The sequence below is a fragment of the Zea mays genome, chromosome 4 (assembly GCF_902167145.1).
Source record: "Zea mays cultivar B73 chromosome 4, Zm-B73-REFERENCE-NAM-5.0, whole genome shotgun sequence".
NCBI lineage: Eukaryota > Viridiplantae > Streptophyta > Magnoliopsida > Poales > Poaceae > Zea > Zea mays.
This window is the reverse complement of record NC_050099.1, coordinates 90,269,816-90,292,921: the sequence shown is the minus strand read 5'-3', so window position 1 is coordinate 90,292,921 and position 23,106 is coordinate 90,269,816. Positions and strand designations below refer to the sequence as shown.

Here is a 23,106-nt window from a genome sequence, read left to right as displayed (position 1 = left end):
CAGGTATCCACACATTAATCCTTAATTCATTTTTCCCGTCTCATGGACAAGGCATCCTCCCTAGATCCAAGTCCATAGACCAACATAGATCCCGTTATCAAGATGAATACAATCAATTCCTGACCTCGCGCGAGTGCTAGAAAAATCACTCGACTTCTACCGAGATCCTGATTAGCAAGCAGCTACTCGACCTAGCATACTAGTATTCATCTCAAAAAGGAATCCTAAGTTCATGCAACTAGAGGTTTCAAGCAACTCCTACACTTAAGTGCACATTTCAATCCTACAAGCATTAAGTGTAGTAAAATAGCATAATTAACAGGTTATGCATAAAACCGGGGCTTGCCTTCAATTGCTGGGGCTGCGGGGAGATCCTCAATAGCAGTCTCTAGAGCCTGCTCCTGGTCCTCCTCTTGGATAGGTCCTTGCTCGGGGATGAGCACGTACTCTCCGTCGGCAAGATTACAATCTAATGAATGCAATGCGTAAGATATATGCATGATATGATATGTGCTTTTCGAAATTACAATTTTAAAGGTGTATGATCTTTCTTGAGTTAAACAAGGTTAACTTTACTTATGTAAGAACCTTGGGTGGTATACTTGGTAAACTGGTTTAAACTTAGCTAAGGTAAGTAGTGGATTAACTTTTTGGGGTTCCACTGGATTCCTTTTAAGTCCTAGGGAGAAATGATAAGTTCTTAAGTTAGGCTTATTGAGGTGGGGTTTATTCCTTCTTTCCTTTTCTTTTATTCTCTTTAATGTTTGGGAGTAGGTTTGAACTACAAGTTGCTTTTATAAAATTCCAAAAATTCTGCAAAAATTACAGTGGCTTGTTACTGGTGTGTGTTTCTCTGTTTCAAAATTTGGGGATCAGAAAGTGAATAGTTTTCTCTGGACAAAATTATTAAACTCTAGGGCAGAAGGGGTACTTTGAACTACAACTACTAATTGACAGTGGACAATTCTCCAAAACTTATTTTTGCTGGCTTTTAGGTGTTATAACATGACTTGATACAAATTTCTAATCATTAATACCTTTTAATTATTTTTCTATGGTTTTCTCAAGTTTTTAGCCAAATGGGTGCTTTCTACTACCACTATACTTGAAAAACATCAAACAACAAAGTTCTTATTTTTCTTGGTTATCATTTTGTGCAAGAGCAATCATTCTGAAGTTTGGCATCTTTTTGCTTAATGGAAGGGGTGGTATGCATTATTTGAATTAAGTGGTCTTTCTCATAAATCATTAGCATTTGGTATGAGTTTGCTTCTTTTTCATGGGTTTGTATTTTTATCTGGTAATCTATCTCATCGTGGACTTAGCAAATTTTTGGTTGCCCATTATCACATTAATAGGGGTTGTTCAAGATTTATTTGGAAAATGCCTTATTATCACTTTGTATTTATTTTCCTTACTTAAAAAGTTGCGCTGAGGTGCTCTGTATTTTTGTAGTGGGGCTTTGGTGGTTGTAAGTCCACTGGATTTTTATTAAGCATTTTGGTTATAGTTTTGCCTCTCTAATAATTGATTTTCAGTCTATATAAGGCTAAATAAATCATTTTAATTAAAAACTGGTCCAAATTAATGGTCTCTGTATTTTTCCTAGGTTCTCTGTTACATAAGTAAACTAGGAAAAATAATTTTAATCACTGTTCATTAATTTCTAATGCCTTTCTGATTTTCTCTAAGTTTTGGACAAATTAGCTTTAAATGAAAAACTACATCATATTTTTCAATGCTGGGGTTCCCATTATTTTTAAACAGTGTCTAAATGAGGTTTAAACATCTACAAATTTTCTTAAGTTCAGCACAGAAGAAAAACTAATTTTTCTTAATTAAACAAGGTTTGGTGGGTTTCTGTTTTTAAATTCAAACTCTAAAATTCAGAACAAAAAGCATAAGGTTTACCATTTTTAAATGACAGTTCATAATATTTAGGATCTAGCAAAATTAGTTTGACAACTTTTGATTAAGAATTCATCAAGTTATGGATTTTCTAAGTTCTCTGGTCATTTTAAAAAGAATAACAGAATTGGTTTAATGGAAATCCACTTTGCACTGGGGTCCCTGGCGGGTTTTTAAGTTTTCTTCGCGGATAAGTCCTTAAGCTACTATTCACATGAGTCACTGACGTTACAGAAAACCCCTCGGGTTCTACAAATCCTAACCCGAGGTCCTTCTTCTACCTTAAACAGTAACCGCGGCGGAAGAAAGGGTGGAGGGGCTTACCGACGGCGAGATTGCTCCGGTGAAGTGGTCGAGGACGTAGGGGAGGTCTCGGGGATCACAACGGTGTGTGGGACGCCGTCGGAGATGGCCGGAGTCGGTCGGTCCACGCGCGCAGGCGGGGATGCTCGTCGGCGGCGAGGAGACCGGCCTGGTCACAGCAAGATAGTTCAATTAGATGGGTCAGGGAGGTTCACGAGATGCCAGAGAAGACATGAGCGCAAGGAATTGGGCGGAGACTCACTGGATAGCTCGGTCCACGCGCGGCGGCGGAAGACCGAAGTCCGGTGAGGTCGATCTCGGGCCTCCGGTGATGTCCGGCCGGGTCCGAGGGCTTGGCAAGCTTCACAGGCTACTGGCGGAGCTAGCCGAAGCACTAGCTTGCCAAGAGAATGGCTGGAGTGGGCTGGCCACGATGGCCGAAGCTCTGGCGGCAATGGCGGGCGTAATTGAGCTCGCCGGAGCTAAGGAAAAGTGGCTGGCCGGTGAGGGTGAGTGCGGGGCGAAGTGGGGCGCGCCTGGGAAGGCTTTATAGGCACGGCGCGGTGCACGGGCGGTCGTGGACCGGCGAGTGCGCGCGGGCGTGCACTGGGAGGTGCGGTGCGCGAACGGGCGTGAACCGGGGGTGTCAGCCACGGTCGAACACGTGTTCCCGTTGCCTCTGCCCCTGTTCAAGCACCGATTGGGAGCAAATCTTCGCGAATTTGGGCAAGATCGCTGTGAAGGATTTGTTCACCTGACCAAGCTTTGTCTTTTGTTTATGGATGTCGCGCGGTTTTAGGCTAGGGACAGGGAGTTGTAGCGTCACCAAGGTGCCAGTGTCAGAATGCCTGGTCCCGAGGTCAAGCTGCGCCAAAACCATGCCAATGAATTTGGTTTGAGTTCAAACTTTTCCAGGACGTGTTCAAGGGAATTTGGCACGACTTTGATATTTGGATCTCCTGGCTTTGAGTTTCAAAAAGCAGAGAACGCAGATGATCTTTGGGAAGAGGTCTGAAATTCAGAAATTCAGAAATCTGAATTTCTCCAAGGGTTCATAGTTCAAGGGCTGATTTGGGGATTTATTTGAGTTATTTTGGCTAAGCTTTCTCAACCTTTCTTATTGCTCAATAAATATACTTTAACTTTTATAATTGGCTCAAGTCATAATTTTAAACTTTTCATTCCCTTTTTCTTATTTTCTTGAATTTTGCTCATGGGGCTCACTTAAGGTTTTTAATTAGGGTTGCACATTCTACCCTTTTCAAAGACTCAATTGTTTTGATCATGATACTTTTAAGTATATACTTGGTGAATTCTTTATTACTTAAGTTATTTTGAAGCTCATGCTTGTTTTGGTTCACATAAAATAATGGTTCTTGGTTTGGCATTTGAGATAAACCCTAGGTGACACTGGGGTGTCACAGCCTTCCCCCCTTAAAGGAATCTCGTCCCGAGATTCGGGCCAGAGTCCTCCCAGGGTGAAGCGAAGGGTGAGACTTATAGGAAATGGGTGATTATTGTTATTATTAGGGTAAAACTGCTCTTCGAATGTCATTCTCTTTGCAACTTCAGAAGGAAGTCCTTTTAAGTTTTACTTCATAGTTTCTTCATTCTGAATTAAGATCATATTTTTGGAAATTAGGTTCGAAAGGCAGGAGGAGGGGTTGGGGGTGATTACGTACCAGCTTCCTTAGGTAGGCAATCGGGGAAGTTGGATCTTAAGAATTCCTCGGTTTCCCAAGTAGCTTCCTCCTCTGAGTGATTACTCCACTGGACCTTGTACATCTTGATCGATTTAGCCCGAGTTGATCTTTCTTTGCAATCCAGAATCTTGGAGGGGTACTCTTGGTACGATAGATCTAGCTCTATCTCCAATTCTGGCTCTGCTATGATCTCGGTCGGCAATCGAACACACTTCTTCAGCTGAGATACATGGAAAACACTGTGAATGGCAGACATCTTGGAAGGTAACTTCAGCTTGTATGCCACGGGTCCACATGCTTCGATGATCTCATAAGGTCCAATGTAACGAGGGGCTAGCTTGCCTTTGATCCTAAACCTCTGCACTCCCTTGGTGGGTGATACCTTGAGGTATACAAAACTTCCCACCTCGAACTGGAGAGGTTTCCTTCTTCTATCATGATAGCTCTTCTGCCTGGCCTGAGCAGCTTCTAGATTCTTCCTGATTAGCTTGACCTTCCTTTCGGCTTCAGTCACTAAATCAGGTCCAAAAACTTCTCTTTCACCAGGTTGAGACCAATTGAGTGGTGTCCTGCACCTTCTTCCATAGAGAGCTTCAAAAGGTGCCATCTTTAGGCTGGATTGATAACTATTGTTATAAGCAAACTCTGCCAAGGAGAGGTGCTTATCCCAGTTCTTGCCACTATCGATCGCACAAGCTCTTAGCATATCCTCCAGGATTTGGTTTACCCTTTCCGTCTGACCATCAGTCTGTGGGTGGTAAGCTGAACTCCTGATTAGCTTGGTTCCCAAAGACTCTTGCAATTGTTCCCAAAATCTGGCAACAAATTGGGCTCCTCGGTCAGAAACAATGGTCCGAGGTAATCCGTGCAAACACACGATCCGGTCAATATACAATTCCGCATATTTCTGAGCCTTATCAGTGGTGTGCACAGGAAGAAAATGTGCCACTTTTGTCAATCGGTCCACAATAACCCAAATTGAATCATGATGACGAGAGGTGTTGGGCAGACCCACAATGAAATCCATGCTGATGTCATCCCACTTCCACGAAGGTACGGACAGTGGTTGCAAGGCTCCAACTGACTTCAAGTGGCTTGCCTTTATCCTCTGACAAGTGTCACACTCTGATACATACTGGGCTATTTCCCTCTTCATTCTGGTCCACCAGTACAAAGGCTTCAGATCATGGTACATCTTGGTGCTTCCCGGATGCATAGAGAATTTGGAGAGATGAGCCTCATCCAAAATTTTCCTCTTGAGATCCTGGTCCTTAGGAATCACCAATCTGCTCTTGAACCATAACACACCCTTTTCATCTTGGCGGAAACAATTATACTTCTCAACCTTCTGATGGAGATTCTTTTTGATAACTTGCACTCCCTTGTCACTGAGCTGGGCCATGATAATCTGGTCTTGCAAAGCTGGCTCAACAGAAATGTGAGACAAAGAACCCAAAAGGAATCACTTCGATTTGCATCTTGCTCAACTCATCACACAAGGTGTTAATGCGAGAATCCATCAGAATACAATTGCATTGCAACTTCCGACTCAAGGCATCTGCTACCACATTAGCTTTCCCTGGGTGATAATGTACCTCCAGGTCATAATCCTTGATCAGCTCTAGCCATCTTCTCTGCCTCATGTTGAGATCAGCCTGAGTAAAAATGTACTTAAGGCTCTTATGATCAGTGAAGATGTTGCAGTGGGTTCCCATTAGATAGTGCCTCCACATCTTTAATGCATGAACCACTGCTGCCAACTCGAGGTCATGAGTGGGATAGTTTTGCTCATGAGGCCTGAGTGCTCTTGAGGCATAAGCAATGACTCGGTTGTCTTGCATCAAGACACAACCTAGCCCGATGCCAGAGGCATCGCAATACACATCAAAAGGCTTGCTGCTGTCGGGTTGCACCAATACTGGTGCTGTGGTCAGATGCTGCCTTAAAGCATGGAAGGCATCTTCGCACTTCTGACTCCACACAAATTTGACTTCTTTCTTCAGCAACTCAGTAATAGGCTTCGCAATTCGAGAGAAGTCCGGAATAAATCTTCGGTAATAACCAGCTAATCCCAGAAAACTCCGAATCTGGCGAATAGTTGTTGGTGGCCTCCAATTCATCACTTCTTGCACTTTATCAGGATCAACAGCTATTCCAGCCTGAGAGATAGTGTGACCCAAGAATTTGATTTCCTTTAGCCAAAAATCACACTTGGATAACTTGGCATAAAGGTGGTGCTCTCGCAGACGTTGAAGCACTACATGCAAATGCCCGGCATGTTCTTCTTCGTTCTTTGAGTACACCAGAATGTCATCGATGAAAACCACCACGAACTTGTCCAATTCCGGCATAAAAACAGAATTCATCAGATACATGAAATATGCTGGTGCATTTGTCAGCCCAAATGACATCACCAAGAATTCATATAGCCCATATCTGGTTGAGAATGCCGTCTTCGGAATATCACTTGCTCGTATCTTGATCTGATGGTAGCCAGAGCGAAGGTCTATCTTGGAAAACACCTTGGCCCCGACCAACTGGTCAAAGAGAACATCAATACGAGGCAAAGGATACTTGTTCTTGATAGTTACCGCATTAAGAGGGCGGTAATCTATACACAGCCTCAAGCTTTCATCTTTCTTCTTCACAAACAGTGCTGGACATCCCCAAGGCGAAGTGCTTGGGCGAATAAAACCCTTATCCAGCAACTCTTGCAATTGCTTCTTCAACTCTGCCAACTCAGCGGGTGGCATTCGGTAGGGCCTCTTGGAAATTGGGGTCGTTCCCGGTTGCAACTCGATGGCGAATTCAATATCCCGGTCTGGTGGCATTCCTGGCAATTCATCAGGGAAGACATCTGCATACTCACAGACCACTGGGATCTTCTTCAGGGGTAGCTCCGTCATAGAGAAAGCACATGACTGAGAAGAACCCTGACTAGGCAGAATCAAAGTGAAATTCCCGCAGAATGGAGAATTAACTTCCACGGTACGGCTGGCTACATCCAGCACAACTTGGTGCAAGGTCATCCAATTTGCCCCTAGAATAATGTCCACATTTTCCAATCCCAACACAAGAAGAGTGGTTTTGACAATGTGGCTTCCCAGTTGAATAGGCACACTTTGGTTTAATTGATTAGTTGCAATTTTACCCCCAGGTGTGGCTATCATGAATGACCCTTTTGAGTGAGAGAATGGCAGTTTACATTTAGCACTGAACTTTTGGCTAATGAAACTATGAGATGCACCAGAATCAAACAGAATTAAAGCAGGTTGATTATAAACTGAAAAGGTACCGGTCATGATAGGAGCTCCTTCTGGTACTTCCTCCAGAGTAGTGAAGTTGAGCTTCCCTTGCCTGACTTGCACCTTCTGCTTTCTTCCCTTGTCTTGATTTGGTGCTGGCATCTGCCTCTGCTGGTTCCTAGGACAATTCTTGGCATAGTGGCCCACATTGCCACAAGTGAAACACTTGTTCCCATTGCCCTGGCGGAACTGCTGCTGCTGCGGAGGCTGATTGTTCCTTGGGGTGGGAGCTGGGTAGCGGTTGGGTGCCGGCTACTGCTGCTGCTGAGGTGGCCTAATCACCCATCTGCCTGCCTGCTGCTGAAAACCCCTGCTCTGATTGTGAGAAACAATCCGGAACCTCTAAGCCTGAGCGGATGGTGCTGCCATTGGTGCCTTTCTCTTCTTCTCTGCCCGGTGAGCAACAATGCAATCCTCCTGGGAGATGGCCATGTTGACCAACTCATTGAAGCTATCAGCCCGGACAGTGTTGAGTCGTTCCGCAGCTTGGTATTGAGTCCCCTGCGGAAGCGATCCCTCTTCTTCTCATCAGAATCAGCATGATACCCTGCATACTGGCATAAGTCGTTGAAGGCTTGTGCATACTGCAGTACCGTGCGGGTTCCTTGATTAAGGGCTAGAAATTCATTCAACTTCCGATCAAGAATGCTAGCTGGGATGTGGTGTCCTCTGAAGGCAGTCTTGAATTCCTCCCAAGATACTTCTCGATCAGCGGGGAGCATCGCACGGAAGTGGTCCCACCAAGTCCGAGCAGGGCCGCGAAGATGCTGTGCGGCGAAGCGAGCCTTGGCCTCATCAGGGCAGTCTCCCGTGAGGAGGGGAAACTTGGACTCAACGACGCGAAGCCATACGTCGGCGTCCAACGGATCCTCTGCCTTGGTGAACAAGGGCGGCTGCGTGCTCAGAAACTCCTGGTATGTTGCCATAGCCGCAGGTCGCTGATGCTGGCCTCCACCATGCTACTGAGGGTGGGGCTGGCACTGCAAGAGCTGTCGCAGAATCTCATTCTGCTGGGCCATCAGCTCCTGCACTATGGGAGCTGGAGGAGGTGGCGGGGGAACCTGCTCGTTCTGCCCGCGACGCTGCCTAGCTGCCATCTGAAAACAGAGATTGTCGCCATTGTTATCCCAACTCACAGTTTCGAACGACAAGATATCATCTCATATGGAAGGAAAAATGCCATAATCATAATATTAGGTTCGAAATGAAGATAACATGGTGACAAAGATCCCACAGATTTCAAAAGTTTACAGGGTTACATCAATCAGGGGAAAGTACCCGTAAGCCTAGTCCAAAATGTGATATTACTAAGCTCGCATAGGTTTCTATCCGCCTAAAAGTGTCGAAGTGACTGCTTAACCCTGAGCGGTGGAAGCGACACTGGATACGGGTGAAGGAGGCATCGCGGAGGTAGTCCCATTGACACCAGGGGCTGGTCCTAGCTCCTCGGGAGCCTCTTCTCCCTCGCTTCCTGCTTCATTGGCCTCCATCTCCAGGTGGTGCATGTCCAAGTGGTCATTTGCCTCTTCGAGTTCCCTCTGCACATCGTGAAGCTGGTTCTCCAAGACATCAATAGTGTTGTCTCGGATCTCCACCTGCTGCTCCAGGGTGGCAATGCGCTGGCTCAGCCTCTCCACCTGCAGATCCTTCTCCACCAACTCCGTGGATAGGTCGACCACAAAATCTTCCCGACTGTCGAGAGTGAGCTTGACAGTCTGAGCGGTGTTAGCAAGAAGTGCCATAGCATCGCTCTGAAGGGCCTGAAGGCGGTACAGCGCACTCATGCACTGAACAGTGACCCTCCCAACCAAGTCAGGATACATTGCCCACACATCCTTCACATGGCTCACGCGGTTACACCACATGGGATCATCCTTCTTCTCAGCAGGGAAGAGTCCCAAGGGGTGCATCACCATCTCCAGGGGATGGTAGCCACAGAAAGTTGTCAGAGTCTTCATGGCTGCTGCCTCAACGGTGTCGTTCGTCCTGAGTCCAATCGTCTCAGAGTCAAGAGAACGCCAACCCGGCTGAAGGGGATGAGCTTCCAAAGTCAGCCAGACCCGACAACGGGGTACCCCATGCTCCTCATACAACTGCACCGTGTACAAAGGGGGCGTAGGGTAACCGGCGGAGTTAAGCACTTCCCACAAGATGGAAGGAAAACCATCACGAGAAAAGAAGTCAGAACTGAAACGAGAGTCTCCTCCACTGGCGGGGGTGGGTGAATTCATCTGCGGAAGGGAATCAAGATAAAGATTATGGTGGAAGGATAAAGAAAAAGAGAGCCCATATGGTTTTAAAGGAAGGGGTTAGCTCAAATTTTAATTCCTCTTTACGTTTTATAATGCATGCATGCTGGAAGAAACGTTGCCTCTCAAAAGAAAATAGGGTGCTTTTTTTAGGGCATCCTTAGAATATAAGTATTGGCCCACGGGGCCTAATTAATTAGCCACCTATTTCTCCCTCTATGCCTAAGGCCTTTCGTCCTAGGTCTAGCGGTCTAGTCCTGACGATCTGTAGTAGTTTCTAGGCAAGTTTTAGATTTGAAAGGTGGTATTCACGGTTTATTGTTCTTCTCTGTGGTGGAATTTGCTCCGATACCAGCTGTGGCAGAACCACCCGAATTATTCCAGCTTAAGTGCCTAAGTCACGCCTCAGGGGGCCGTAACACACTTAAATCGGAATAACCCGTCAATCCTTCAGATCTAGTCTGATAGAGCCACTTAACCAGGATCAAATTCCACAATCTCACTCGAAGGTGAGTCACAGAAGAAATACAATAAAACAGGAAACCTCAAATTAAGTACTGAGTTATTACATAAATCGGAGTTTTTGAGTAGCAAATAAAGTTCACAAAATAAAGTGCAGCGGATAATCGATGTCGTCGGTAATGAGGAAATGGGCAAGGCCTAGCCCACTACTCCTCATGCTCCTCTCCTGCCGGAGCAACATCCCACTCGACCGTCCAACCCGGTGGCAGGGTGGTAGGCCAAGTCACACCATCAACCATTTCTTGAATGGTACCTGCAAAAATGGTGCCACAAGCAAGGCTGAGTATACTAATACTCAGCTAGACTTAACCGGTGTGAGGAGTCTACTCCTCTACCTCTAGACTATGCAGCTGTTTGGCTGAGGGGTTTGGTTTGCCAAAAGCACTAGCTGTTTCTAAAATCAATTTTTAGCTTTTCAAATTCTACCATCATTAACTTAGCTAGATTTTCTCCTTCTAAGCATACATGGTAACAAGCATTTAGTTCAATCAACAAGTTATCTCATGTAACCACATTTCACTTCTTACTCGATGCAGTACAAGGAATCAAGCAGTCTCATTAGCTGCGAGAAGCAGACGATTCGAATCGAGTTTTAACCTTGCAAGGTAAACCTAAACACACGGCATGTCAGGGTACTCCGACCCCACACATGACAACCGTCCCCATCGATTCCCCATTCGCGTCCAGGCCTCACCGCCTTGGCATACAATGCTCCACTGACCCCGGCTGCTGCCGTGCAGTGACCGCACTTGTACCCACCATAGCTAGCATGGGAGACCCAGTCTCAGGTCGCATGAGGGATAAAGTCCGCGCCCGGCTTCACTCAGGTACTAGGTTTACCGGTTACCATTTTTCCCGGCATGTGCTTAGTACGTTCAAAAGCTTGACTCAGGTATCCACACATTAATCCTTAATTCATTTTTCCCATCTCATGGACAAGGCATCCTCCCTAGATCCAAGTCCATAGACCAACATAGATCCCGTTATCAAGATGAATACAATCAATTCCTGACCTCGCGCGAGTGCTAGAAAAATCACTCGACTTCTACCAAGATCCTGATTAGCAAGCAGCTACTCGACCTAGCATACTAGTATTCATCTCAAAAAGGAATACTAAGTTCATGCAACTAGAGGTTTCAAGCAACTCCTACACTTAAGTGCACATTTCAATCCTACAAGCATTAAGTGTAGTAAAATAGCATAATTAACAGGTTATGCATAAAACCGGGGCATGCCTTCAATTGCTGGGGCTGCGGGGAGATCCTCAATAGCATTCTCTGGAGCCTGCTCCTGGTCCTCCTCTTGGATAGGTCCTTGCTCGGGGATGAGCACGTACTCTCCGTCGACAAGATTACAATCTAATGAATGCAATGCGTAAGATATATGCATGATATGATATGTGCTTTTAGAAATTACAACTTCAAAGGTGTATGATCTTTCTTGAGTTAAACAAGGTTAACTTTACTTATGTAAGACCCTTGGGTGGTATACTTGGTAAACTGGTTTAAACTTAGCTAAGGTAAGTAGTGGATTAACTTTTTGGGGTTCCACTGGATTCCTTTTAAGTCCTAGGGAGAAATGATAAGTTCTTAAGTTAGGCTTATTGAGGTGGAGTTTATTCCTTCTTTCCTTTTCTTTTATTCTCTTTAATGTTTGGGAGTAGGTTTGAACTACAAGTTGCTTTTATAAAATTCCAAAAATTCTGCAAAAATTACAGTGGCTTGTTACTGGTGTGTGTTTCTCTGTTTCAAAATTTGGGGATCAGAAAGTGAACAGTTTTCTCTGGACAAAATTATTAAACTCTAGGGCAGAAGGGGTACTTTGAACTACAACTACTAATTGACAGTGGACAATTCTCCAAAACTTATTTTTGCTGGCTTTTAGGTGTTATAACATGACTTGATACAAATTTCTAATCATTAATACCTTTTAATTGTTTTTCTATGGTTTTCTCAAGTTTTTAGCCAAATGGGTGCTTTCTACTACCACTATACTTGAAAAACATCAAACAACAAAGTTCTTATTTTTCTTGGTTATCATTTTGTGCAAGAGCAATCATTCTGAAGTTTGGCATCTTTTTGCTTAAGGGAAGGGGTGGTATGCATTATTTGAATTAAGTGGTCTTTCTCATAAATCATTAGCATTTGGTATGAGTTTGCTTCTTTTTCATGGGTTTGCATTTTTCTCTGGTAATCTATCTCATCATGGACTTAGCAAATTTTTGGTTGCCCATTATCACATTAATAAGGGTTGTTCAAGATTTATTTGGAAAATGCCTTATTATCACTTTGTATTTATTTTCCTTACTTAAAAAGTTGCGCTGAGGTGCTCTGTATTTTTGTAGTGGGGCTCTGGTGGTTGTAAGTCCACTGGATTTTTATTAAGCATTTTGGTTATAGTTTTGCCTCTCTAATAATTGATTTTCAGTCTATATAAGGCTAAATAAATCATTTTAATTAAAAACTGGTCCAAATTAATAGTCTCTGTATTTTTCCTAGGTTCTCTGTTACATAAGTAAACTAGGAAAAATAATTTTAATCACTGTTCATTAATTTCTAATGCCTTTCTGATTTTCTCTAAGTTTTGAACAAATTAGCTTTAAATGAAAAACTACATCATATTTTTCAATGCTGGGGTTCCCATTATTTTTAAACAGTGTCTAAATGAGGTTTAAACATCTACAAATTTTCTTAAGTTCAGCACAGAAGAAAAACTAATTTTCCTTAATTAAACAAGGTTTGGTGGGTTTCTGTTTTTAAATTCAAACTCTAAAATTCAGAACAGAAAGCATAAGGTTTACCATTTTTAAATGACAGTTCATAATATTTAGGATCTAGCAAAATTAGTTTGACAACTTTTGATTAAGAATTCATCAAGTTATGGATTTTCTAAGTTCTCTGGTCATTTTAAAAAGAATAACAGAATTGGTTTAATGGAAATCCACTTTGCACTGGGGTCCCTGGCGGGTTTTTAAGTTTTCTTCGCGGATAAGTCCTTAAGCTACTATTCACATGAGTCACTGACGTTACAGAAAACCCCTCGGGTTCTACAAATCCTAACCCGAGGTCCTTCTTACCTTAAACGGTAACCGCGGTGGAAGAAAGGGCGGAGGGGCTTACCGGCGGCGAGATTGCTCCGGTGAAGTGGTCGAGGACGTAGGGGAGGTCTCGGGGATCACAACGGTGTGCGGGACAACGTCGGAGATGGCCGGAGTCGATCGGTCCACGCGCGCAGGCGGGGATGCTCGTCGGCGGCGAGGAGACCGGCCTGGTCACGGCGAGATAGTTCAATTAGATGGGTCAGGGAGGTTCACGGGATGCTAGAGAAGACATGAGCGCAAGGAATTGGGCGGAGACTCACTGGATAGCTCGGTCCACGCGCGGCGGCGGAAGACCGAAGTCCGGTGAGGTCGATCTCGGGCCTCCGGTGATGTCCGGCCGGGTCCGAGGGCTTGGCAAGCTTCACGGGCTACTGGCGGAGCTAGCCGAAGCACTGGCTTGCCCAGAGGATGGCTGGAGTGGGCTGGCCACGATGGCCGAAGCTCTGGCGGCAATGGCGGGCGGAATTGAGCTCACCGGAGCTAAGGAAAAGTGGCTGGCCGGTGAGGGTGAGTGCGGGGCGAAGTGGGGCGCGCCTGGGAAGGCTTTATAGGCACGGCGCGGTGCACGGGCGGTCGTGGACCGGCGAGTGCGCGCGGGCGTGCACTGGGAGGTGCGGTGAGCGAACGGGCGTGAACCGGGGGTGTCAGCCACGGTCGAACACGTGTTCCCGTTGCCTCTGCCCCTGTTCAAGCGCCGATTGGGAGCAAATCTTCACGAATTTGGGCAAGATCGCTGTGAAGGATTTGTTCACCTGACCAAGCTTTGTCTTTTGTGTATGGACGTCGCGTGGTTTTAGGCTAGGGACAGGGAGTTGTAGCGTCACCAAGGTGCCAGTGTCAGAATGCCTGGTCCCGAGGTCAAGCTGCGCCAAAACCATGCCAATGAATTTGGTTTGAGTTCAAACTTTTCCAGGACGTGTTCAAGGGAATTTGGCACGACTTTGATATTTGGATCTCCTGGCTTTGAGTTTCGAAAAGCAGAGAACGCAGATGATCTTTGGGAAGAGGTCTGAAATTCAGAAATTCAGAAATCTGAATTTCTCCAAGGGTTCATAGTTCAAGGGCTGATTTGGGGATTTATTTTAGTTATTTTGGCTAAGCTTTCTCAACCTTTCTTGTTGCTCAATAAATATACTTTAACTTTTATAATTGGCTCAAGTCATAATTTTAAACTTTTCATTCCCTTTTTCTTATTTTCTTGAATTTTGCTCATGGGGCTCACTTAGGGTTTTTAATTAGGGTTGCACATTCTACCCTTTTCAAAGACTCAATTGTTTTGATCATGATACTTTTAAGTATATACTTGGTGAATTCTTTATTACTTAAGTTATTTTGAAGCTCATGCTTGTTTTGGTTCACATAAAATAATGGTTCTTGGTTTGGCATTTGAGATAAACCCTAGGTGACACTGGGGTGTCACAATAAGGCTGAAGGGTCAAAAATTGAAGATATAACAAAAATGCCAGAGATTTTGAGCCCTTCAACAGAAGCAACAGCGTCGAAGACACAAAAGAGTTCTGCCACAACTCCTAAGAGGAGGAGGATGGCAAATGTGCTAGATGTTGTATTAGAAACAACAAAGACCTTGAGTTCTACCCCTTCAAGAAAAATTGTCGAAGCTTTAAAAGCGCAACCCGAAGCTGAAACAAAGCAGGCAGATGTCAAAGCTGCAAAAATTCAAGCTAAAACCGAAGCTGGGCCTTCATAGCCCACCGAGACACAGCATGTCGTAGTTGAGGAAAATGTGGCAGAGCAAATGGCGTCTGAAAAGGTTGAACTGCTGCTACCGAATCTTCAAAAGAAAGCACTAATTACATCATTCGTCATGCTTCGGGGAAGAGATTTTCTCAAGAAGAAAAGCTAGAAGCATTACACTATGCCCAAAAATTAAAATACCCGAAGGGGGCATTAGTGTTTAATGGCAGTGGGGAAGAAGATTTTTTGTATTTTCTCCCGGATAATAAAGAGATATCCGTCTGCCGGGAGCACTACATGACGGTTGATCTTTAGCGACCCTTATTAGGTACCAACTATTGGTTGCTAAAGGTTAGGGACCGACGGTCAGTCACTAAATCCTTTTGTAGCAACGGTCGGTTGGTCGCTAAAAGTCTAGAAATTTAACAACTTATGGTTGGTCGCTATAGATGTCGTCGGGGACTAGCGGTGGGTTGCTATAGAGCAAGGATCACTATCAAATCTTATAGCCTGAACGTACCTGTAGAGGTTAGTGACTAAAAATTAATTAAAACAAGTAAACATTGATCGCTAAATTGTAGTAAAGAAAAAAATAATTGTAGAAAAGAAAAAAAGAATTATGGAAAAGAAAACGAACTGTAAAAAAGGATTTTTAAGGTATTATACTTTACCCGCGGGTCCCCGCGGATATCCGAAAATAGGCAAATACCTAATTGCGGCCCACCTGGTAGGCAAATAGCCCAGCCAACATTAATCTAACCCTAGGCCACCCGGCCACACCCAGGCCCCCACCCACCACTCCGCTAGGCTGCCACCCACCCCCACTCGGCCACTCCCCGTGGCGGCCAAGCATGGCACCGCCCATGCCTCAGCTCCTAGACCCCTATCCGCAGGTCACAGCAGCCGCCAACACCCAGATCCCAAACCACGCCGCCACCACGCCACCGGAGTCTGGTGGCCAGCCAAAGCCCTTGCCCACCCGCGAGCCAGCGAGCGTGAGCTGGTGAGTCCCTGGCTCCCTGCGCGTGCGAGACCGAAGATCCAGGCAGCGGACAACCCCTATTTGTTCCCAGCCACCAGCGACCAGATGGTGCCGGTCATCCCTGCTGCGACGAGCTGGTGCCGTGAAGCTGTCCTCCAGGCCTACAACTCCAGTAAGTTGCAAGCACGTCGTCCTGCTCTGTTGGCCTATTGCTGCTGTAAGCCTTGTAATGTTACAACCGTGTTGTCCATCAGTTTATGTCCAAACGTTTGAAACTTTGAATTATGTGAACAAGGAACTAAACTAAATTTTACTTGTTTTGTTTGAACTATTTGTATTGTGATATGAAAAATAAGCATTACTTTTAATTAATGTGGTTTAAATTATGTGGTAAACGCCATTTGGTATCTGACTTGAAGTCATTTTTTATGATTGTGTGTCTCGAAACATGGCAGAAATCAAAGGTTAACAGTTCTTGCGACACTAGTTGCTCACTTATGAGCTTCGAGTTACTATATGCCCGTGTACATGTTTCTCATTGTGCTAATGCATCTTGACTGAAAAGTGATGTGTGTTTTTTCCTAGTTATAGGTGGTTTTGTTTTGCAAAATCAGTTTGATTAACTTGATCGCCCATTATGCCAATATTATCACTTGGCATAATTATGGAAGTAGCTCATCTTGCTTGAAGCTGTAATGCAGATCTCTATTCAGTTGCTGTGCTTGGATCATTGAAGGTTGTTCCTATATTTGTCTCTTTTTCTTTCTTTTCACGCCATCTATATTAGCAATGTGAGTTGGGACTTAATTTAGCAAATAGAAGAAGTGAAACACTTGCCACTTTCATGTAACGATGTGCCACTATAGTTGCTTCATGCATTTAAAGACTTAATTTATAAACTATCTACGTCGTGTCATACTGTCATTCAAAATGATTATTTAGAGTTAGAATCAGGTTTCTTAACACCAGCGAAACAATGAAGTTTTCTTATACAATGGCCAATGTGCTGAGAAACCACACTGCATTGGCACAAGTGACTATTGAAGACCATCCTCACTTATTGGCTGGGAAGCATGCATCAGTGCACCCATGCAAACATGCAGCTGTGATGAAAAAGATCATCGACGTTCCAATGTCGGGGGGGGGGGGGGGGTGGAACCAGAAGTTGACAAGTAATATTCCTTTATGCACCACCCCTATTTTTTTGTCCCCACCAGTTTCTAACTTCTGGCTCCCCTTCTAAGTTGACAAGTCATATTTTTGAAATTCATAGCGACAGTCATACCGACTATCGAGTACGATTATACAATGGACGTCGACCTTGGCAGTACAAGATGATTATTGGTTGGCTTGAAGGTAAAGCATGAGCTCTTACCATCTGACAGTTTATTTCCCACATCGATCGTACATAACAGTAGAACGTGCTCAGGCTGGCTTACCTTCTTGACACTTCACTTTGCAAAACCGTTCACGGCGGTTGCTTGTTTGCCTGTTGTCAGCTTGTCACTTGGCTCGGGAAAAGGAAGCACCCTACCAGAAGGCACAGGGAGGCTGAATTGCGTGTTTATGGTTGAACATTTGTGCATATGTGCTTGTTCCTTGGATCGGTTTGCATTTGTGAACAAACTCTGAAAAGCTCAAAGGCAAGACCCATCTTGTACATTCTGATGCTATCCGCTTGTGAATCCATTCGTTAATATAAATCTCAACAATGTTACTTATTGCAATTATCACTTGTCTTGCAGACAGGCAATTGAAAAAGAGAATTGATCTTTTTTATAGGCGAAGTGTTGAAGATGGCTTTGGTGAAGGAAATGTCTTGTTAGCATCAAGTAAGTGGCGACATCACAACCGCTACAAGCTTGTGCCTTAAAACAAGAGGATACAAGAAGTTGGAGTGCTTTTGTGAAGGCTTTTGCAAATCACTTGAAGCATTGGTACTTTTGTGAATGATTTTGTAAAGTATTTGCAAATATGTGCAAAACATAATAACGTGTGTAGGTTTTGTGAATGATTTTGTTGTGGTGCTTGTTGATGGTTTATGTGATGTGGATCTATCATTGTGCAATACTAATTAAATTTGTATATCTATGTGATTATGTGTATAAAAATTGGTGATTTGTGATGCTTTTGTATATATAACAGTTGTTGAATGCTAATTAATGGTATATTATCATTATTAACAACTATAACTAGGGGCAACTTTCTGTTGGTTGCTAAATGTATAGTATAACGACTCACGATTGGTTGCTAAATCTATAGTACAACAACCCACGGTTGGTCGCTAAATATACAATATTAGCAACGGGCGGTCGGTCGCTAAAAAGATGTCGGTCGCTAAAGCCTTTAGCGACGGCACTTACAACGACCATCCTTATGGGTCGCTAAAAGTTTTTAGCGACCAACCGTAGGTCGCTGAAGGCCGTTTTAGCAACCAACCGTAGGTCGCTATAAGTGAACCGTCGTGTAGTGGAGATAGGTAGAAGCATCGGATTCCCGAAGCTGGAAGATGGCCTTTCAATATTATCAAAGGATGAGCTTGCTGACAGTTTGGCGTATAATAGCATAAAGGTATAAAAGCTAATTTTGTATTTTGAAAACGAAATGTTTTATTTGGTTATACTTAATTCTGTCCTCCTCTTGTAGAGTTTAATTCTTAGCAATGCACTTAGGGCTCAAAAAAACATTGAAGATGAAGGATATAAGGCGGCTCTAAACAACCTTCGTTCAGAGGTAATCGAATTAAGGAACGAAGGACTTGAAAAAGACAAAATCCTGATTTCATTAGTAAACAAAGTGAAAGAAGATGAAGCTAGTTTCAAGGCTGAAGCCAAAATCCAAAAGAATGAAATCGAAGACCTCCGGAAACAGTTGTGAAAGGGAATTAGGCTTACACATATTTCCTAATTGATTTTGGTGGTTGAATTTCCCAACACAAATAATTGGACTAACTAGTTTGCTCTAGTCTATAAGTCCTACAGGTGCCAAAGGTTCACAATAAGCCAATAAAAAGACCAAGAAATGGTTCAAACAAAGAGAGCAAAAGACATCCTAGAAGGCACCCTGGTCTGGCGCACCGGACAGTCCGGTGTGCCACCAGACAGTGTCCGGTGCACCAGGGCACTCGACGTTGAACTCGCTACCTTCGGGAAAATCAGCGGGCGATCCGCTATAATTCACCGGACTGTCCGGTGTGCCAGCGGAGCAACGACTACTTCGCGCGCAACGGTCGTCTACAACCGCATTTAATGCGCTACAGTGCGTGCCAGAGTCAGAGCACCCGTGGGAGGCACATCGGATAGTCTACAGGACCTATCGGGTGCACCACCGGACAGCCTAGAGGCCCCACAAGTCAGAGCTCCAACGGTCGAACCCCAACGGCTGGCTGACGTGGCTGGCGCACCGGACAGTGTCCGGTGGCGCACCGGACTGTCCGGTGCGCCATGCGACAGCACACTTCCAACAACCATTTTTGGTGGTTGGGGCTATAAATACCCCAACCACCCCACATTCAATGGCATCCAAGTTTCTACACTTCTACACCTTACAAGAGCTATAGCATTCAATACAAGACACACCAAAGAGATCAAATCCTCTCCCAACTCCACACAAAGCTTTAGTGATTAGAGAGAGAGATTTGTCGTGTTCATTTGAGCTCTTGCGCTTGGATTGCTTCTTTTCTTTCTCATTCTTCTTGTGATCATACTCAATTGTAACCAAGGCAAGAGACACCAATTGTGTGGTGGTCCTTGCGGGAACTTTGTGTTCCGTTTGATTGAGAAGAGAAGCTCACTCGGTCTAAGTGACCGTTTGAGAGAGGGAAAGGGTTGAAAGAGACCCGGTCTTCGTGACCACCTCAACGGGGAGTAGGTTTGCAAGAACCGAACCTCGGTAAAACAAATCATCGTGTCTCACTCTTCAATTGCTCACGATTTGTTTTGCGCCCTCTCTCTCGGACTCGTTTCTATTTCTAACGCTAACCCGACTTGTAGTTGTGCTTAAGTTTATAAATTTCAGATTCGCCCTATTCACCCCCCCTCTAGGCGACTTTCAATTGGTATCAGAGCCTAGTGCTTCATTAGAGCTTAACCGCTCAAAGTGATGTTGGGAGATCACGCCAAGAAGGAGATGATGACCGGCGAGAAGCCCGCTACAAACCATGGGAAGGCTCCATCCGGGGAGTCCGCCAACAAAGTGAAGGGATCCCCTTCACACAACAAATCGGGTCGGAGCGGTGACAAGAAGAAAAAGATGAGGAAGGTGGTCTACTACGAGACCGACTCTTCATCGCTATCCACCTCCGGCTCCGACGCGCCGTCCATAACTTCTAAGTGCCATGAACGCAAGAAGTTTAGTAAGATTCCCTTACGCTACCGTCGCATTCCTAAGCATACTCCATTACTTTTCGTCTCATTAGGCAAACCACCGACGTTTAACGGTGAAGATTATTCTAGGTGGAGTGATATCATGAGATATCACCTAACTTCACTCCACAAAAGCATATGGGATGTTGTTGAGTTTGGTGTACATGTACCAACCATAGGGGATGAAGATTACGATGAGGACGAGGTGGCCCAAATCATGCACTTCAACTCCCAAGCCACCACTATAATCCTCACCTCTCTAAGTCGAGAGGAGTATAACAAGGTGCAAGGATTGAAGAGTGCCAAGGAGATTTGGGACGTACTCAAGACCGCACACGAAGGAGATGATGTGACCAAAATCACCAAGCGGGAGACGATCGAGGGGGAGCTCGGTCGGTTCCGACTCAACCAAGGCGAAGACCCTCAAGCCATATACAACCGCTTGAAGACCTTGGTGAACCAAGTGCGTAACGTCAGGAGCACAAAATGGGATGACCATGAAATGGTCAGGGTTATTCTAAGATCCCTCGTTTTTCTTAATCCCATGCAAGTTCAATTAATTCGAGGTAATCCTAGATATACACTAATGTCTCCCGAGGAAGTAATAGAAAACTTTGTGAGCTTTGAGTTGATGATAAAAGGCTCAAAGAAAATCATCGAGCTAGATGGCCCCTCCACGCCCGAAGCACAACCGGTCGCATTCAAGGCGACGGAGGAGAAGAAGGAAGAGTCTACATCAAGTAGACAACCCATCGACGCCTCTAAACTCGACAATGAGGAAATGGCGCTCATCATCAAGAGCTTCCACCAAATCCTCAAACAAAGGAAGGGGAAAGATTACAAGCCCCGTTCCAAGAAGGTGTGCTACAAATGTGGTAAGCCCGGCCATTTCATTGCTAAATGTCCGTTATCTAGTGATAGTGACAGGGGCGACGACAAGAAGGGCAAGAGGAGAGAAAAGAAGAGGTACCACAAGAAGAGGGGCGGCGATGCCCATGTGTGCAGCGAGTGGGACTCCGAGGAGAGCTCCTCTGACTCCTCCTCCGACGAGGACACCGCCAACATCGCCGTCACCAAGGGACTCCTCTTCCCCAACGTCGGCCACAAGTGCCTCATGGCAAAGGACGGCAAAAGGAAGAAGGTAAAATCAAGATCCTCCACTAAATATGAAACCTCTAGTGATGAGGAGAATGCTAGTGATGAGGAGGATAACTTGCGCATCCTTTTTGCCAACCTTAGCATGCAACAAAAAGAAAAACTAAATGAATTAATTAGTGCTATTCATGAGAAGGATGAACTCTTGGACACCCAAGAGGACTTCCTAATTAAGGAAAATAAGAGGCATGTTAAGGTTAAAAATGCTTACGCTCTAGAAGTAGAAAAATGTGAAAAACTATCTAGTGAGCTAAGCACTTGCCATGATATCATTGTCAACCTTAGAAATGAGAATGCTAATTTAATTGCTAAGGTTGATTCAAATGTTTGTAATGATTCTATTTCCAATCTTAGTGATGATAATGCTAATTTGCTTGCTAAGATTGAAAAGTTGAATGATTCTCTTGCTAGCCTTAGAAATGATAATGAAAAATTAATTGCTAAGGCTAAAGAACTAGATGTTTGCAATGTTACAATTTCCGATCTTAGAGATAACAATGATATTTTACGTGCTAAGATTGTTGAACTTAATTCTTGCAAACCCTCTACATCTACCATTGAGCATGTTACTCTTTGTACTAGATGTAGAGATATTAACATTGATGCTATTCATGATCATATGGCCTTAATTAAACAACAAAATGATCATATAGCAAAATTAGATGCTAAAATTGCCGAGCATGACTTAGAAAATGAAAATTTTAAATTTGCTAGAAGCATGCTCTATAATGGGAGACGCCCTGGCATCAAGGATGGCATTGGCTTCCAAAAGGGGGACAATGTCAAACTTAATGCCCCTCCTAAAAGATTGTCTAACTTTGTAAAGGGCAAGGCTCCCATGCCTCAGGATAACGAGGGTTACATTTTGTACCCTACCGGTTATCCCGAGAGCAAAATTAGGAGAATTCATTCTAGGAAGTCTCACTCTGGCCCTAATCATGCTTTTATGTATAAGGGTGAGACATCTAGCTCTAGGCAATCAACCCATGCTAAATTGCCTAGAAAGAAAACTCCTATTGCATCAAATGATCATAATATTTCATTTAAAACTTTTGATGCATCCTATGTTTTAACTAACAAATCCGGCAAGGTAGTTGCCAAATATGTTGGGGACAAACACAAGGGCTCCAAGACTTGTGTTTGGGTACCCAAAGTTCTTGTATCTAATGTCAAAGGACCCAAAACCGTTTGGGTACCTAAAATCAAGAACTAAACTTGTTTTGTAGGTTTATGCATCCAGGGGCTCAAGTTGGATCATCGATAGCGGGTGCACAAACCATATGACAGGGGAGAAGAAGATGTTCTCCTCCTATGAGAAAAACCACGATCCCCAAAGAGCTATCACATTCGAGGATGGAAACCAAGGTTTGGTCAAAGGATTGGGTAAAATTGCTATATCACCCGACCATTCCATTTCCAATGTTTTTCTTGTAGAGTCTTTAGATTACAACTTGCTTCCAGTTTCACAATTGTGTAAAATGGGCTACAACTGTCTTTTTATGAATACTGGTGTTACTGTCTTTAGAAGAAGTGATGATTCAATAGCATTTAAGGGAGTGTTAGAAGGTCAGCTATACTTAGTAGACTTTGATAGAGCTGAACTCGACACTTGCTTAATTGCTAAGACTAACATGGGCTGGCTCTGGCATCGCCGACTAGCACATGTTGGAATGAAGAATCTTCACAAGCTTCTGAAGGGAGAACACATTTTGGGACTAACAAATGTTCATTTTGAGAAAGACAAGATTTGTAGTGCATGTCAGGCAGGGAAGCAAGTTGGTGTTCATCATCCACACAAGAACATCATGACGACTGACAGG

General features: G+C 44.3%; 1 long non-coding RNA gene and 1 other non-coding gene across 2 annotated transcripts; both read left to right on the top strand.

Moving 5' to 3' along the window:
• The first annotated feature begins 16,159 nt into the window (after positions 1-16,159).
• LOC111591443 (small nucleolar RNA F1/F2/snoR5a) lies at positions 16,160-16,299 on the top strand. The gene has a single exon (XR_004858074.1). It is a non-coding gene; the product is annotated as a small nucleolar RNA F1/F2/snoR5a (small nucleolar RNA).
• A 720-nt stretch (positions 16,300-17,019) lies between these two features.
• On the top strand, positions 17,020-17,432 carry LOC118476925 (uncharacterized). The gene is made up of 2 exons (XR_004857783.1): positions 17,020-17,123; positions 17,267-17,432. It is a non-coding gene; the product is annotated as an uncharacterized lncRNA (long non-coding RNA).
• The last annotated feature ends 5,674 nt before the right edge of the window (positions 17,433-23,106 follow it).